This window comes from Trachypithecus francoisi, unplaced genomic scaffold (assembly GCF_009764315.1).
Source record: "Trachypithecus francoisi isolate TF-2019V2 unplaced genomic scaffold, Tfra_2.0 Lachesis_group1, whole genome shotgun sequence".
NCBI lineage: Eukaryota > Metazoa > Chordata > Mammalia > Primates > Cercopithecidae > Trachypithecus > Trachypithecus francoisi.
Genome location: NW_022681454.1, coordinates 77,014,165 through 77,030,937, shown reverse-complemented (window position 1 = coordinate 77,030,937; position 16,773 = coordinate 77,014,165). Strand labels below are relative to the sequence as shown.

The 16,773-nt window shown below is 39.3% G+C and overlaps 1 protein-coding gene across 3 annotated transcripts in view; it reads left to right on the top strand.

Annotated features, from left to right (window-relative positions):
- The window catches only part of CRACD (capping protein inhibiting regulator of actin dynamics), a 295,533-nt gene that overhangs the window by 124,199 nt on the left and 154,561 nt on the right, over positions 1-16,773 (top strand). For all 3 annotated transcript variants that reach the window (XM_033214598.1, XM_033214595.1, XM_033214596.1), the window contains exon 2: positions 13,512-13,658. The gene's annotated coding sequence lies outside the window, so the exon portion shown is untranslated. The remainder of the gene's footprint in view (positions 1-13,511; positions 13,659-16,773) is intronic.

Below are 16,773 nucleotides of genomic sequence, written 5' to 3'. Positions count from 1 at the left end.
CAGTCTGTCACTGATGGACATTTGGGTTGATTCCAAGTCTTTGCTATTGTGAATAGTGCCGCAATGAACATACGTGTGCATGTGTCTTTATAGCAGCATGATTTATAATCCTTTGGGTATATACCCAGTAATGGGATGGCTGGGTCATATGGTACTTCTAGTTCTAGATCCTTGAGGAATCACCATACTGTTTTCCATAATGGTTGAACTAGGTTACATTCCCACCAACAGTATAAAAGTGTTCTTATTTCTGCACATCCTCTCTAGCACCTGTTGTTTCCTGACTTTTTAATGATTGCCATTCTGACTTAAATGTTAGACCTAATACTATAAAAACCCTAGAAGAAAACCTAGGTAATACCATTCAGGACATAGGCATGGGCAAGGACTTCATGTCTAAAACACCAAAAGCAACGGCAACAAAAGCCAAAATTGACAAATGGGATCTAATTAAACTAAAGAGCTTCTGCACAGCAAAAGAAACAACCATCAGAGTGAACAGGCAACCTACAGAATGGGAGAAAATGTTTGCAATCTACTCATCTGACAAAGGGCTAATACCCAGAACCTACAAAGAACTCAAACAAATTTACAAGAAAAAAACAAACAACCCCATCAAAAAGTGGGCAAAGGATATGACCAGACATTTCTCAAAAGAAGACATTCATACAGCCAACAGACACATGAAAAAATGCTCGTCATCACTCGCCGTCAGAGAAATGCAAATCAAAACCACAATGAGATACCATCTCACACCAGTTAGAATGAAAACTTTTTAAGGAAGAGAAAAGGGTCTTCAACTACAGTTTTCAAACTTCATTTGTGAATCTTACAATACCGAATAACGCACCATACTCAGAAATTCTGACAATAAGTATGGGACAGTGCTCTGAAATCTGCTCATCTGACAGGCACCTGAGGTGATTCTGGTGTGAATGTCCATCCATCAGACTCCAAGAACACTGTCTTGAAAAAACTATACCGACAAAGTTTTAGTGGGATTGTGGGTAATATTTTTCACTTCTTGATTTTTCTTTTGTGATTGTTATTTACTACATTTATAATGAGAAAAGGAAATTTTAAATTTACCTTTATTATACAATTTATAAAATTATCAATAGATTTATAAGTTTATTTTTCAAAAAAGCTGTGTTATATCTATAGAGCTATTAAAAAGCACATGACAGGCCAGGCGCGGTGGCTCAAGCCTGTAATCCCAGCACTTTGGGAGGCCGAGGCGGGCGGATCACAAGGTCAGGAGATCGAGACCATCCTGGCTAACACGGTGAAACCCCGTCTCTACTAAAAAGTACAAAAAAACTAGCCGGGCGAGGTGGCGGGCGCCTGTAGTCCCAGCTACTCAGGAGGCTGAGGCAGGAGAATGGCGTGAACCCGGGAGGCGGAGCTTGCAGTGAGCTGAGATCTGGCCACTGCACTCCAGCTTGGGCGACAGAGCAAGACTCCGTCTCAAAAAAAAAAAAAAAGCACGTGACAGATCCACATTGTACTGATATGCAACAGATCTCCAAGTTGTTTTAAGAGAAAACAGAAATGTGTAAGACAATGTGTATCTAACTTATTAAACTGGATATTGACAAATTATAATTGTATATATGTATGGGCTATAAAGTGTTGCTATGGTATATGTATACAATATGGCATTATTGAATCAAGCTAATTAACATGTCATCATCTCAAATACCATTTATTCTTCCTGTCCAACTGAAATTTTGTGCCCTTTGACCAGCATCTCCCTGTTAGCTCCTCTCCCCTGCCTCTGGTAACCACCATTGTGCTCTCTGCTTCTATGATTTGGATCATGTTAGATTCCACATGTAAGCAATAATAGGTGGTATTTGTCTTTCTGTGCCTAGCTTATTTCATTTAACATAATGTCCTCTAATTTCATTCAAGTTGTCGAAAATGATAGGATTTCCCCTTTCGAAGTCTGAATAGACTATTCACAAAGCCAATATGTGGAAACAACCTAAGTATTCACCAACAGATGAATGGACTTAAAAAATGTGACATATATATACACAGTAATATTATTCAGCCTTAAAAGAGAAGGAAATCCTACAGTACGCAACATGGATGAACCTTGAGGAAATTATGCTAAATGAAATAAGTCAGTTGATTTTATTTATTGATCTAGTATCCTAAAACCTTGGGAAACTCACATATTACTTCTCGTTGCCTTTCATAGATTCCTCAGGATTTTCTACATAGATTATCATGTTGTCTGTGTATAAAGATAGTTTTACTTTTACTTTTCCAATCTGTATGACTTTTATTTCTCTTTCTTGTCTGTTTCACTGACTATGACCTCTACCACAATGTTAAAGAGAAGTAGTGAGTGTAGACATTTTTGCTGTGTTGCCAATCTTGAGAGGAGATCATTCAGCCTTTTATCAAGTAGGATGTTAGCTGTAAGTTTTTCATAGATGCTCTTTATCAGGTTGAGGAAACTGTCTTGTATTCCCAGTTTTTAAATCATTTTTATTAGAAAAGGATGTTGATTTTTGTCAAATTTTTTTTCTGCGTCTCTTTAAGATTTTTTTTCTTCTTTTTGTCTGTTAATATTGTAAATTACTCTGATTGTGAACCGTCCTTGCATTCCTGGGATAAGCACCACTTGGACATAATGTATTATCCTTTTACCATATTACAGAATTCAAATTACTAATTTTTAACTTAATGCTTGCATTTATGTCCATAAGGAATATTGCTCTCTAGCTTTCTTACAATGTCTTTGTTTTTGGTATTAGGATTATGCTAGTCTCATAAAATGAGTCTCATTAGAAACAATAAAAATAAAGGCTTAACAGTGTTCACATATAGATCATTTTATTTATCTTTTTATCCATTGATTGATATATAATATTCTTTGCATATTCAACTATATATAATTATATATAACTATGTAACTACATACATAATATAAATTTATATATATAAAACTATAGTTGTATATGCAAAGGATCCCTGGAAAGACACAAAGACACAAAGAAATTGGAACCATTCATTCCCTTCCTACCTTTAGGTCAAGGGGATTCAGGAATGCAGAAAGATTTTCCCCCTTCATACTACTGCTTTGGTACTATGGATGAATAGATGAATGAGCATGAGAGCTAGCCTGAGAACCTAACGACCGTTTATCACATAGCTTCCATAGAAAAAAGTCGTCAGCAATTCAGCAACAAACTTCACAAACCAATATATTAAGCAAGTCACATTACTTAAGGTTACAGAATACCTGTGTTGATGGGGCTCACTACAAAGGCATTCCTGAAATAGGTAAGATTCATTAGGGGCTGAGGTGTGGAGGGATCAGTGGAAATCTGTTCCCACTGCCAGAGAACAAACAAATAGCAAGTAAATTGTTTCTTTGTAGCTACATCAGGGAAGAATCTCTACTGTATTCTGAAATCCCAACAAAGGAGACTAGAGATGAGCTGATTTAGAGGAAATGAAAATATGAGAATGGAAATTCAAGAAAGTTCCATATGGTTACAGTTTTGGGAACAAGCATCATATCTAAAGTATAAATAATTTTTATCATCTAATCAGGAACCTTGAGTTTCTAGCATTAGCTCAGGGAATAGTACTCTCAAAAGGAAAGGCTCCTTGGTGGTCCGTTTACCTCCCATGCCCGGTGAACAGGTTCATGAACCCATGCCAGGCCTATCTTTTCATGCCTGAACTTTAGATTTTCCTTTAAGAGTATTGATTTTGTTTTGAGACAGGGTCTGGCTCTGTTACCCAGGCTGGAGTGCAGTGGTGCTATCTTGGCTGATGGTACCTCTACCTCCTATGCTCAAGCAGTCTTCCCACCACAGCCTCCTAAGTAGCTGGGACTACAGGTGCACACCCCCACACTCAGCTAATTTTTGTATTTTTTTGTAAAGATGGGTTTTGCCATGTTGCTCAGGCTGGTCTTGAACTCCTGAGCTCAAGCCATCCACCTGCCTTGGCCTCCCAAAGTGCTGGGATGACAGGCACTGGTGACTTTCTCATTAAGAGTATTGTTAATCATTAGCAATTTATTCTGCAGCCAAGTGTCACGGAGATGAGTTTGTTTCCTAAGATGTACTTGTGAACAACTGCCTTTGAGAAGTTGAAAATAAAGAAGCAGATCAGTTTACTCATCTCTAATTCAAACAACCACCAGGGGTATTTTATCTGGTGAGCTACTTTACTGAAAAGAACTGAATGAGTTCAGTTTATCAGGTTCTCTTTGTACTTTCACTGAGCAGCAGAACAACAACAACAACAATAACAACAACAAGAAATCCTCCTTTATCCTTCCTCCTCTTCCTCCTGCATCCCCTGTAATGGAATAACATTCGAATGCCGACATCACAAACAGAGGACCCTTCACTTCTTGGCTTGCCAATTCCTACCTGTCACATGCCTTCTGGTTTGAGTGGAGTAATCCTGGTAGAATCCACATAGCTCTGAAGAGTGGGTACTCTGAAGAGCACAGGTTCTTTGAAGGGATGATACGTGTTCAGTTGCTCTGTTGGGATTGGGAACCATGAACCGCAGTGGTATTGGCAATGTTAAGTGGAAGGTCTAGGGAAAACCAAGGGTTCTCTGTGCTGCTCATTGATAATAGGGAGGCTTAGATATCTGGGTATCATTTTGGATACTTTTGGTATAGTCATTTTATATACTTTTGGTATTGGGTATAGAAAATCTCGGCTAGGTAAAGAGGGGCTGGAATGTAGGGGAACTTGAATGGCAGACTCAGACATTTATTCTGTGAATAGACTGGGCGCAGTGGTTTGCACCTGTAATCTCAGCACTTTGGGGAGGGGGAGAAGGGAGGGTTGCTTGAGGCCAGGAGTTTGAGACTAGCCTTGACAGCATAGCGAGACCCTGTCTCTATAAAAAATTTAAAATTAGCCAGGTGTGGTGGTGTGTTCCTGTAGTAGTCCCAGCTTGAGGCTGGGGTGGGAGGATCGCTTGAGCCCAGGAGCTCGAGGTTACAGTGATCTGTGATTGTGCCACTGCACTCCAGACTGAGCAACAGAATGAGACCCTGTCTCTCAAGAAACTATTATGTGAATAATGGGGAGTCATCGTGTGTTTTGTAAATAGTAATTTAATGCAAGGAGAATTTGCCGAATTAATCTGGCAGTAATATTTAGGGTTCAACAGAGGCAGACAAACTAAATAATAGGATGTTGCAGCAAGTCAGACATGAGTAGGTGAGATTCTGGGTCATGGTGGTGACAGATTAAAGGGACATTCAAAGAAAGAAACAAGATTTTTAAAAAACTAATGAGGCAGGAAAAATGACAGAGAATGAAAAAGCAGAATGACAGATAGTCTTACAAAGATCATGGTCATTATATGATGAGTTAATGGGTGCAGTACACCAACATGGCACATGTATACATATGTAACAAACCTGCAGGTTGTACTCATGTACCCTAGAACTTAAAGTATAATTAAAAAAAAGAAAAGAAAGACTATGGTCATTATAGCTGATGAGGAACAGATACTTGCTGTGAATATTTATCAGTGGAGGAGCAAAAGAGAATGTAGAGTGTTAAAAGCAACCAGGAAGACACAGTATCAAAGAGACTAAAGCAACAGTTTCAAGTAGTGTTGTCTAGTTAGCAGCATGATAGATTAGGGGGGCTGTAGATGAGAGACTGGTGGGTGTCAAGACAAATGCAAATTGAGCAACCAGTTTTATTTTGGGATTCACAGGTTATTGGTGCTTTGAAAAAGTACAATTTGAATAGAATGATCAGATCAAGAGTGAGGTGGGGGGTAAAGGAGTGAACAATGCTGAGATGGTGGAGATAACAAGTATGGGCAATTTGCCTCTGAAGTTTAACAACGAAGAGAAGAAGATAAATAATAATGAATAATGGTAAGCTTACAGATTACCAACACTTGTAGCTTAGCTAAGAAATGTTCCCTGCACAGACAAAGAGTAGAAAATTGTAAGATATAGTGGTAGTGGTGGGGAATTTCAACCATATGCCTGCCTCCGTCCTATGGGTAAGGCACCTGTGAAGATGTTTCCACATGCTCATGGTTTCAAATTTTCTACCTTTATACCTCCACCCATACAGCTTTAAGGAGGTCTGTTGCACCTGCATGTTCCCAGAAGTTCCGTTGGGGAAGAGGCTGGGGAAGGCAGGAGATGGAGGAACGGAATTTCTGTACTCCTGCTAGTGCATGGAGGTATCTTTTGACGGTTTTTTTGTTTTGTTTTTCAACTTCACAATATAACTTTAAATCTAGCCAATACTGGAAATGGGTCTCCTGTCCCAAAGTTTGAATCATTCCTGCAGTACCTTTCTGTTAGGTGGGGAGTCTTAGAGGAATAAAAGGAAGATAGTATCAATATTTAGGTCCACTAAAACCACTTCTTTTGCCGGTTGCTATTGAGAATGGGCTGAGAAGACACTGCTCAAAGTGACCACGTTGTATTTGCCTGAAAAACTGAAACCATCTCGATAGGAACCTAATTCTGCCTGGTGGGAAACAGCAAGCAGCACAGTTACCACTGCTGGGCAGAAACCTTTTTAGTAATTCAGCTGTATTTTATCTGTTACAATCTGTTCTCAAGTGCCAGGTCACAGACATCATGACTTGCAGAAGTAAACGAATCTTGGAGATGTGGTTCTAACACCCAGCCTTTCCTTTTTTTGAGATGGAGTTTCGCTCTTGTTGCCCAGGCTGGTGTGCAATGGCGTAATCTCGGCTCACCACAACCCCTGCCTCCCGGGTTCAAGCAATTCTCCTGCCTCAGCCTCCTGAGTAGCTGGGATTACAGGCATGTGCCACCATGCCCAGCTAATTTTTTTTTTTTTTTTGAGATGGAGTCTTGCTCTGTCACCAGGCTGGAGTGCAGTGGCGTGATCTCGACTCACTGCAACCTCTGCGTCCTGGGTTCAAACGATTCTCTTGCCTCAGCCTCCTGAGCAGCTGAGACTACAGGTACGTGCCACCATGCCCAGGTCATTTTTCTATTTTTAGTAGAGACAGGGTTTTACCACGTTGGCCAGGATGATCTCGATCTCCTGACCTCATGATCTGCCCTCCTCGGCCTCCCAAAGTGCTGGGATTGCAGGCATGAGCCACTGTGCCCAGCCTAATTTTGTATTTTTAGTAGAGACAGGTTTCTCCATGTTGGTCAGGTTGGTCTCGAACTCTCGACCTCAGGTGATCTGCCCGCCTCGGCCTCCCAAAGTGTTGGGATTACAGGCGTGAGCCACCACGCCCGGCTAACACCCAGCCTTTCTGACTGCTGGACTGAAAATTTGAAATACAGGCGACTTTCTCTTAGCACTTGTTTTTTTGGGTGACCCTGTACTGTGAAACATCCTAAACACAAATGGAAAAAGTCAAAGAAGTTTACCTTTGAGTATACATGCTCTGAGTTCACTGAGGATCACATTGCTCTTCCTTCTCCTTCAGAACATACATTGCCTCATTCTTGCTGATTTTGTTCTTGTATTTGAAAAAGTGCCCAGATATATTCATTCTTGAATTACAAATTGTTAACATTTCAGATGTTCTGTAAAGTTCTCCCTGAGGATATGAGAAAGGAAATGAATAGAGATGGGTGTTGAACTCCAAATATGAGTGTTCAACAGAAAACAAGTTGTAAATGGCTACCTCATCAGTAAATTGGTTTCCATGAAGCTACTTTAGTTTAGCTGACACCTCGCTATATTAAATGTTTAGAGCTTCATCATTCCTACTTTGTCTAAATGAGAAGAAACTGAAGAAAGGAAAACTGGATTTCAGACTTGAAACCATACATAGACATACAGTCAAAGCTCATTATTTATGGATTCTGTATTTGTCAATTTGCCCACTTGTTTAAAATTTATTTGTAATAATTGGTAAAATTTTATTTGCTTTCACTTATTTTGCATATATGCCCAGAAGTGGAATTGCTAGATCGTGTGGTCATTTTATTTTAAATGTTTTTACTGACACCATACTGTTTTTTGTGTCCACTGTACCATTTTACATTCCTACCAACAGGGTACAAGAAGGGCTTCAATTTTTCGGCATCCTCGCCAACACTTATTATTTTCTGTATCTTTGATAATGGCCATCCTGGTGGGTGTGAGGTGGTATCTCATCAAACTTTTGATTTATATTTCCCTAATAATTCGTGACGTAGAGCAACTTGTCATACCCTAATTTGGCATTGATGTATCTTCTTTGGAGCAATATTTATACAAATCCTTTGTCCATTAAATTAATTGGGTTGTTTGTCTTTGTTACTGAGTTGTAGGATTCACACTACAACGGTTCAAACTAAAGTCTGGCAACACCATTTTTTTAAAAGCATGCTTCTTTTTTTGATTTTTAATTTTTTTTATGGATACATAATAGTTGCACATATTTATGGGGTACATGGGACATTTTGATACAAGCGTGTAATGTGTAATGATCAAATCTGGGTAACTGGAATATCCATCACCTCAGACCTTTATCAGTTCTTTGAAGCTACTTCGAAGAACTGGAACTTTGTCTTCCAGCTATTTTCATATATACAATAAATTATTGTTAACTGATTTGCCCTATTATGCTATTGAACACTTATTCTTTCTATCTAACTATATTTTTGTATCCATTAATCAACTCCTCTTCATCCCCCTCTCCCTGCTTCCCTTCTTAGCCTCTGGTAACCATCATTCTACTCTCTATGAACATGAGATCAATTTTTTAAATCCCACATATAAGTGAGAATGTGATATTTGCCTCTCTGTGTCTGGCATATTTCACTTAACCTAATGCCTAGTTCCATCCATGTTGCTGCAAGTGACAGGATTTCATTTTTTATGGCTAAGTAATATTCCACTGTGTGTATATATAACACATATTCTTTATCCATTCATCTGTTGATGGGCACTTAGATTGATTCTATATCTTGGCTATTGTGTGAATAGTGCTGCAATAAACATGGGAGTACAGTGTATTATTCTGTTTTCACACTGATATAAAGAACTACGTGAGACGAGGTAATTTATGAAGAAAAGAGGTTTAATAGACTCACAGTTCCACAGGCTTAACAAGAAGCATGACTGGGAGGCCTCAGGAAATTTACAATCATGACAGAAGGTGAAGAGGAAGCAAGGCATGTCTTACATGGTGGCAAGAGAGAAAGAGCGAGGCGGGAAAGTGCCACACTTTTAAACCATCAGATCTTGTGAGAATTCACTCACTATCATGAGAACAGCATGGGGGAAATCCATCCCCATGATCCAGTCACCTCCCACCAGGCCCCACCCCTGACAAGTGGGGATTATAATTTAACATGAGATTTGGGTGGGGACACAGAGCCAAACCATAACATACAAATATCTGTTTGACACACTGATGTATTTTTGGATATATTAACATATGCAGCAGTGAGATTGCTGGATCATATGGTAGTTCTCTTCTTAGTTTTTTGAGGAACCTCCATACTGTTCTCCATAGTGGTTGTACTAATTTACATTCCCACTAACAGTGTACAAACATTCTCCTTTCTCTGCATCCTTGCCAGCATGTTACTTCCTATCTTTTTGTTAATAGCAGTTTTAACTGGTGTGAGATAGTATCTCGTTGTGGTTTTTGATTTGCATTTCCCAGACGATTAATGATATTGAGCATTTTTTCATATACCTACTTGCCACTTGGATGTCTTTTGCCATTTTAATTTAATTCAGTTTTTTTTAGCAGTTCTGTTTTTTATTTTTAAAAAATTTAAAAAATATTTGTTGGTATGTAGTATGAGTTACATGAGATGTTTTAATGCAGGCATGCAGTACATAATAATCACATCAGGGTACCCAAACAGGGTATCCTCATTTGCCATTTTTAAATCAAACTATTTGTTTTTTGCTGTTGAGTTGTTTGAGTTCTTTATATATTCTGGTTATTAATCCCTCGTCAGATGGATACTTTGCAAATGTTTTCTCGTGGATTGTCTCTTCATTTGTTGTTTTCATCTCTATGCAGAAGCTTTTTAGCTCAGTGTAATCCCAATTGTTAATTTTTGCTTTGGCTGCCTGTGCCTTTGAGGTCTTACTCAGTAAATCTTTGTGCAGGCCAATGTCCTGAAGCATTTCCCCAATGTTTTCTTGTAGTAGTTTCATCGATTCAGATCTTACGTTTAATCTTTAATTCATTTTTATTTAATGTTTGTATATGGTGAAATATAGAGGTCTGGTTTTATTATTCTGTATATGGATATCCAGTTTTCCCAGCATCATTTATTGAAGAGACTGTTTTTTCCCCAATGTATGTTCTTGGTGCCTTTGTTGAAAATTACTTGGTTATAAAAAGTGTGAATTCATTTCTGGATTCTCTATTCTGTTCCATTGGTCTGTGTCTGTTTTTAAACCTGTACCATACTATTTTAGATATTATAGCTTTGTAGTATATTTTGAAATAAGGTAGTATGATGACTCCAGCTTTGTTCCTTTTGCTTCGTTTTCTTTGGCTATTTGGGATCTTTTGTGGTTCCATATGAATTTTAGCATTGCATTTTTTATTGCTCTGAAGAATGTCATTGGCATTTTGATAGGGGTTTCATTGAATCTATAGATCACATTATGTATTATGGGCACTTAATAATATTAATTGTTTCAAACTATGAGCATGGAATATCCTTCCAATTTCTTTCTTTTTTTTTTTTTTTTTTTTTTTTTTGAGGTGGAGTCTCACTCTCTCGCCCAGGCTGAAATGCAGTGGCTCAATCTCAGCTGACGGCAAGCTCCACCTCCCAGGTTCACGCTGTTCTCCCACCTCAGCCTCCCTAGTAGCTGGGACTACAGGCACCCACTACCACATCAGGCTAATTTTTTTGTTTTTGCATTTTTAGTAGAGATGGGGTTTCACCATGTTAGCCAGGATGGTCTTGACCTCCTGACCTCATGATCCACCCACCTCGGCTTCCCAAAATGCTGGGATTACAGGTGTGAGCCACCGCGCCCAGCCCAATTTCTTTCATTAGTGTTTTATAGTTTTCATTGTAGAGATCTTTTAATTCTTTGGTTAAATTTATTCCTAGGTATTCTTTTTGTAGGTTTTATAAATGAGATTACTTTCTAGATTTCTTTTCCAGATTGTTGGCTGTTGGCATATAGAAATACTACTGATTTTTGTATGTTAATTTTGTATTCTGCAACCTTACTGAATTTATCAGTTCTAACAGTTTTGGTTTTTTTTAGAGCCTTTAGATTTTTCTAAATATAAGATAATGTCATCTGCAAACAAGTACAATTTGACTTCTTTCTTTTCAATTTGGATGCCCTTTATTTCCTTCTCTTGTCTAATTGCTCTATCTAGAACTTCCAGTACTATGTTGAATGAAAGTGGTGAAACTGGGCATCCTTGTCTTGTTCCAGAGCTTAAAGGAAAGGCTTTCAATTTCCCCTGTTCAGTGTGATGCTATCTTTTGGTTTGGGTTTGTCATATACACATGGCTTTTATTGAGGCATGTTACTTTTATACCCAGTTTCTTGAGGATTTTTATCATAAAGGGATGTTGAATTTCATTGAATGCTTTTCGGGAGGCATCTGTTGAAATCATTATATGGTTTTTGTCTTTTATTCTATTAATGTGATGTATTGATTTGCATATGTTGAACCATTTTTGCATCCCTGGGGTGAATCCCACCTGATCATGGTAAATGATCATTTCAATGTGATGTTGACTGCGGTTTGATGGTATTTTGTTGAGGATTTTTGCATCTTTCTTTGTCTTTGGTTTTGGTATGAGGGTAATGATGACCTTGTAGAATAAGTGTGGAAGTATTTCCTTCTTTCTAATTTGTTGGAACAGTTTGAGTAGGATTAGTATTAGTTTTTCTTTAAATGCTTGGTAGAATTCAGTGAAGTCATCGGGTTCTGGGCTTTCTCTAATGAGAGACTTTTTATTGCTACTTCAATCGTGTTACTTTTTATTTGTCTGTTCATGTTCTCTATTTGTTCAATCTTGGTAGGTTGCATGGATGTAGGAGAGCAACCATTTCAGCTAGGTTTTCCAATTTATTGTTGTACAGTTGTTCATAATAGTCTCTAATGAGCCTTTTTATTCCATGGTACCAGTTGTAATGCCTTCTTTTCTGTCTCTGATTTTATCTATTTGAGTCTTCTGTCCTTGTTTCTTAGCTTGGGTAAAGGTTTGTCAATTTTGTTTATCTTTTTAAAAAGCCAACTTTTAATTTTGTTAATCTTTGCTGGTTTATTGTCTCAATGTTATTTATTTATACTCTGATCTTTATTATTTGTCTCCATCTACTAATTTTGGGTTTGGTTTGTTCTTGCCTTTCTAGTTCTCTAAGAAAATGTTGATGAGATTGTGTAAACTAGAACTCTCATATATTACTGATGGGAGTGCAAAATGATACAACCACTTCTGAAAAATGTTTCATAGTTCTTACAGAGTTTAACAGAGGCAGAATGTTGAGCTCATTTCTTTGCATTTTCCTTCTCTCTGGGATCTCCTCAGCCTGTAAGTTGGGCAAAAGGTCCACTCACTTTATGTTCCTCTAAATATCCACGTTCTGCTAGGTTTCTCAGTAGTTTCGCCCTGTGCTTCCTAAAAAACCAGTAGGTGTCTCAAAAGGAAAAGTGGTACAAAATGTCTGACTTGCCTCAATTTTATTTCTCTTCTCCCTTAAAATCATGGCCTCTTATGTCCTGGCTGCCTTGGTAGTCCTCCAAAGCCTTTAAACAAGTTTTAAAAATAACTTTTGTCCAACTATTCTAGTTGTACTCAATGAGAAATTGGTCTGCTGGAAGCTAATCCCTCAGAGCCAGAACTGAGAATTCTTCTTTAAACCCATACAAGCCAACCCCCATCAGGGCCTGACGCTCATGTCCATCCTGAGATTTGGAGTGACTTCTTCCTGTACTGTTGCCCCAGAATGTTGTCTCGTTTCACAGGGCTTTGCAAAGGGCCTGTGGTAATCTGAGGTTGTTTCTTGGACATTTTCTACCTCCGTTCCAGCTAAAATCTACATTCATTACATCCTGGTTTTCATTCAGGCAGCTTTAGAAGGTATTGTTTCACTGTCTACCCACAGGGAGCTCATTAACCTAGTTAACTCTGTGATTTGTATTACGGTAAAAAGGTGCCTTCACTAGGAAATAACCTAATGATTACTGCCTTCACTTGTCTACTAAATTGGATTTGTGTCTTCTCGCTTCTTGAATTTTAGGTAAACTAGCTGAATAATAAATGTGAGAACCCTATATGTAAGCATATGGAAGTCTCAGTATTCAGGGAAGTGATTCTTTTAGTCCTCTCAGAAGAGGGAACAGTTAATAATAAATGCTTTTAAAGCTCTATAGTAAATTTTGGCTAAACAGTGCAAATCGAGTATTACTAAACCTAATTGGAAGCCTCATGGAGGGGGAGGAAACCTCTTTTGTACAAACTTCTGCCAAGGATTGGAAAAGAGATTCATTTTAAAGGCTTCCCAAGAGAGGATTGAAGACATAAAGTTCTTGATGTTTTGTTTTTTTCTCAACAGCTTACAAGTGCAGTGATTCCCAGGCTTTCTCAGCAATGTACCCCATTTCCTGACATTTACGGCTGAAGGTGAATTTTTCCTTTTGCAAGGAGAAAATTTTGGTGGAGAATTATCCAACAAGAAGAGGACCTGTGGCTATTAAGACAGGTAAGTCTTTTACATAGAGTATGGAGAGGGAAGTAACTTATGGAAAAAATGTTAAGGAATGTTTCATTTGTTGTAAGTGGGATTCTAGAAATAGTATGTATTTTACGGAATATCAGGACAAGTGATCCTTGTCATCAGTGATCTTCTAATCCTAAATTGCATTCCCAACTCTTCTACTTACCAGCTGAGTCAACTTGGACACGTGACTTAAATTCTCTGAACCCCAGTTCTTTCATCTATAAAATAAAGTTTCATGGGAAAAGGTTTTGTAAATGGGAGAGGACATGTAATACAAAAATGTGGTTATCAGCCAGGTGCAGTGGCTCAGACCTGTGATCCCAGCACTTTGGGAGGCCGAGGTGGGTGGATCACTGGAGGTCAGGAGTTCAAGACCAGCCTGGCTGACATGCTAAAACCCATCTCTACTAAAAATACAAAAGCCAATCAGGTATGATAGTGGGCACCTGTAGTCCCAGCTACTCAGGAGGCTGAGGCAGGATAATCGCTGGAACTTAGGAGGCAGAAGTTGCAGTGAGCCAAGTTTGTGCCACTGCACTCCAGCCTGGGCAATAGAGTGAGACTCCATCTCAAAAAAAAAAAAACGATTATCATTGTTCATTGTTTTGTTACTATTAGAAAATTCTATGGTAATGGCCTTGCGTCTCATGTTGCTTTTGAGCCATAGAGCTTGGTCCTGTGAGTTTGGGGAACTTTGTCTTCTGAGTGCTGGGAGTGGGAGGCATTCCTCATCTGCCTCCCCTGTAAAAATAACATCATATCAGCCGGGCATGTTGGCTCATGTCTGTAATCCCAGCACTTTGGGAGGCCAAGGTAAGTGAATCGCAAGGTCAGGAGTTCAAGAGCAGGCTGGCCAACACGGTGAAACCCCATCTCTACTAAAAATACAAAAACTTAGCTGGGCATGGTAGCAGGTGCCTGTAATCCGAGCTACTCGGGAAGCTGAGGCAGGAGAATCGCTTGAACCTGGGAGGCGGAGGTTGCAGTGAGCCGAGATCTCGCCATTGTACTCCAACCTGGGTGACAGTGCAAGACTCTGTCTCTAAATAAATAAATAAATAAATAGCATCATATCATTCTTTTGGCTGCAGATATCTGCCAGTTAATTTTTGTAAGTTGTGGCAAGGGATGAAAGTTAAATATAAGATCAAAGGAAATAAAATAGCAACTACCTATCAACAATGACCTATTATGATAACTACCTGTTAATAAAAACTACTCATTAGTTGTCTTAGTTGCTATGATAAGCCTTGTATTGAGTATTTGGTTACTTTATTTCATTAAATTCACATACCAAGCTTTGTAAGATGAGTGTTACCTCTACCATGAGATTTCTCTTGGATTGACAGCACCCCTTAGGGAATAACTTAAAGAAGATAAAAGTCAGTCTGATTTCTTGTAATTTGAGAGGTTTTATTAGATGGTGGGAGTTTGAAGCTTTTAATTTTTTTCTAATTTTTTACAGTGAACACATACGGCTTCTGTAATAATTAAAGTGGTCATTTGAAAATGCATGATGGATTTTTAGAAAATTATTTCTTAAGCACCTACAGTGAACTAGGTACTATTTTAGAAGTTTGTTCACATCAGTGCATGGAGCTTCATGTTCTAGCATGGGTAAAGATGATAAATAATGCACATAAAAAACACGTTACTAGGATATTAGAATCCACTGAGAACATGGAGAAAAGAAAAAGTAAAGTAGAGCAAGGGAGGTTTCTTAGTGGGCTGAGAGTGCAAATTGCAGAATGGGCCTCATTGAGGAAAGGCGGGAAGTCAAGAGTTGGCCCTGGGCCTGTTTCAAGTAGAGGAAGCAGTGGGTGCAAAGGCCCTAAGGAGGGAATGCAGCTGGGGTGTTCTAGCCACAGCCAGGAGCCAGTGCTGGAGCAGAGTGACTGTGAAGGTCAGATCCACAGGAAATGACGACACTTTTGGTTTAGATGCATAAGATAGGTTGCTTTGTTTTCTTCCTATCTACTTGATTTGTTCTGTTTCCTCTACAGTTAAAGTACACTTACTGTCTCCACCCAACACACAAAAAATACATACATTAGGCCTCTAGCACCATATTAATTTACTAGGAGTGCCATAAGAAATTAGGCAAACAGAGCTTAAAACAACAGAAGTGTATTGTTTCACAGGTCTGTAGGCTAGAAGTTCAAAATCAAGTTAGGGCCATGCTCCCTGTGAGACACGTCAGAGGGAAACCTTCCTTGGCTCTTCCTGGCTTCTGGTGGTTGTCGGCAATCTTCGGCGTTCCTGGGCCGCAGCTGCATCCCTTCAGTCTCTGCCTTTGTCGTCACCTGGCGTTCTCACTGTGTGTCTGTGTCTTCACATGGCTGTCTTACCTCTTCTTATAAAGGACACTAGATATATTGGACCAAGGACCCACCCTACTTCAATGTGACCTCATCTTAAACTAATTACATCTGCAACAGCCCTACTTCCAAATAAGGTCAAATTCAGTGGTACTGCGGGGTCAGGACTTCAGCTTGCTTTTTGGGGGATACAATTCAAACCATCACAACTACCTTAAATAATAAGTCAGAGACACTACTATTCCCATCTTACAAGTGGAGAAACAGGCTCAGAAAACTCAAATAACTTGCCCAAGATCATAGTCAGTAATCAAAACAGCGAGGTCGGCTCGACGCGATGGCTCACACCTGTAATCCCAGCACTTTCGGAGGCTGAGGCAGGCGAATCACTTGAGCCGAAGAGTTCGAAACCAGCCTGGGCAACATGGCAAAATCCTGTCTCTACAAAAATCACAAAAAATTAGCTGGGCATGGTGGTGTGTGCCTGTGATGCCAGCTACCTGAGAGGCTGAGGTTGGGAGCATCACTGAAGCCAGGGAGGTTGAAGCTGCATTGAGCTGAGATTTTACCACTGTACCTCTCACTCTGCCTGGGTGACAGAGTGAGACCCAGTTTGTCTCAAAAACGAACAAACAAAAAAAGCAGAACAACAACAAAACACACAGCAACAACAAAGAAACAAAAAACCCAGCCAGGTCTAGGCCAGGCATGGTGGTGGTACCTGGAGTCCCAGCCACTCAGGAGGCTGAGGTGGGAGGATCATCAGTGTGATTTCACCA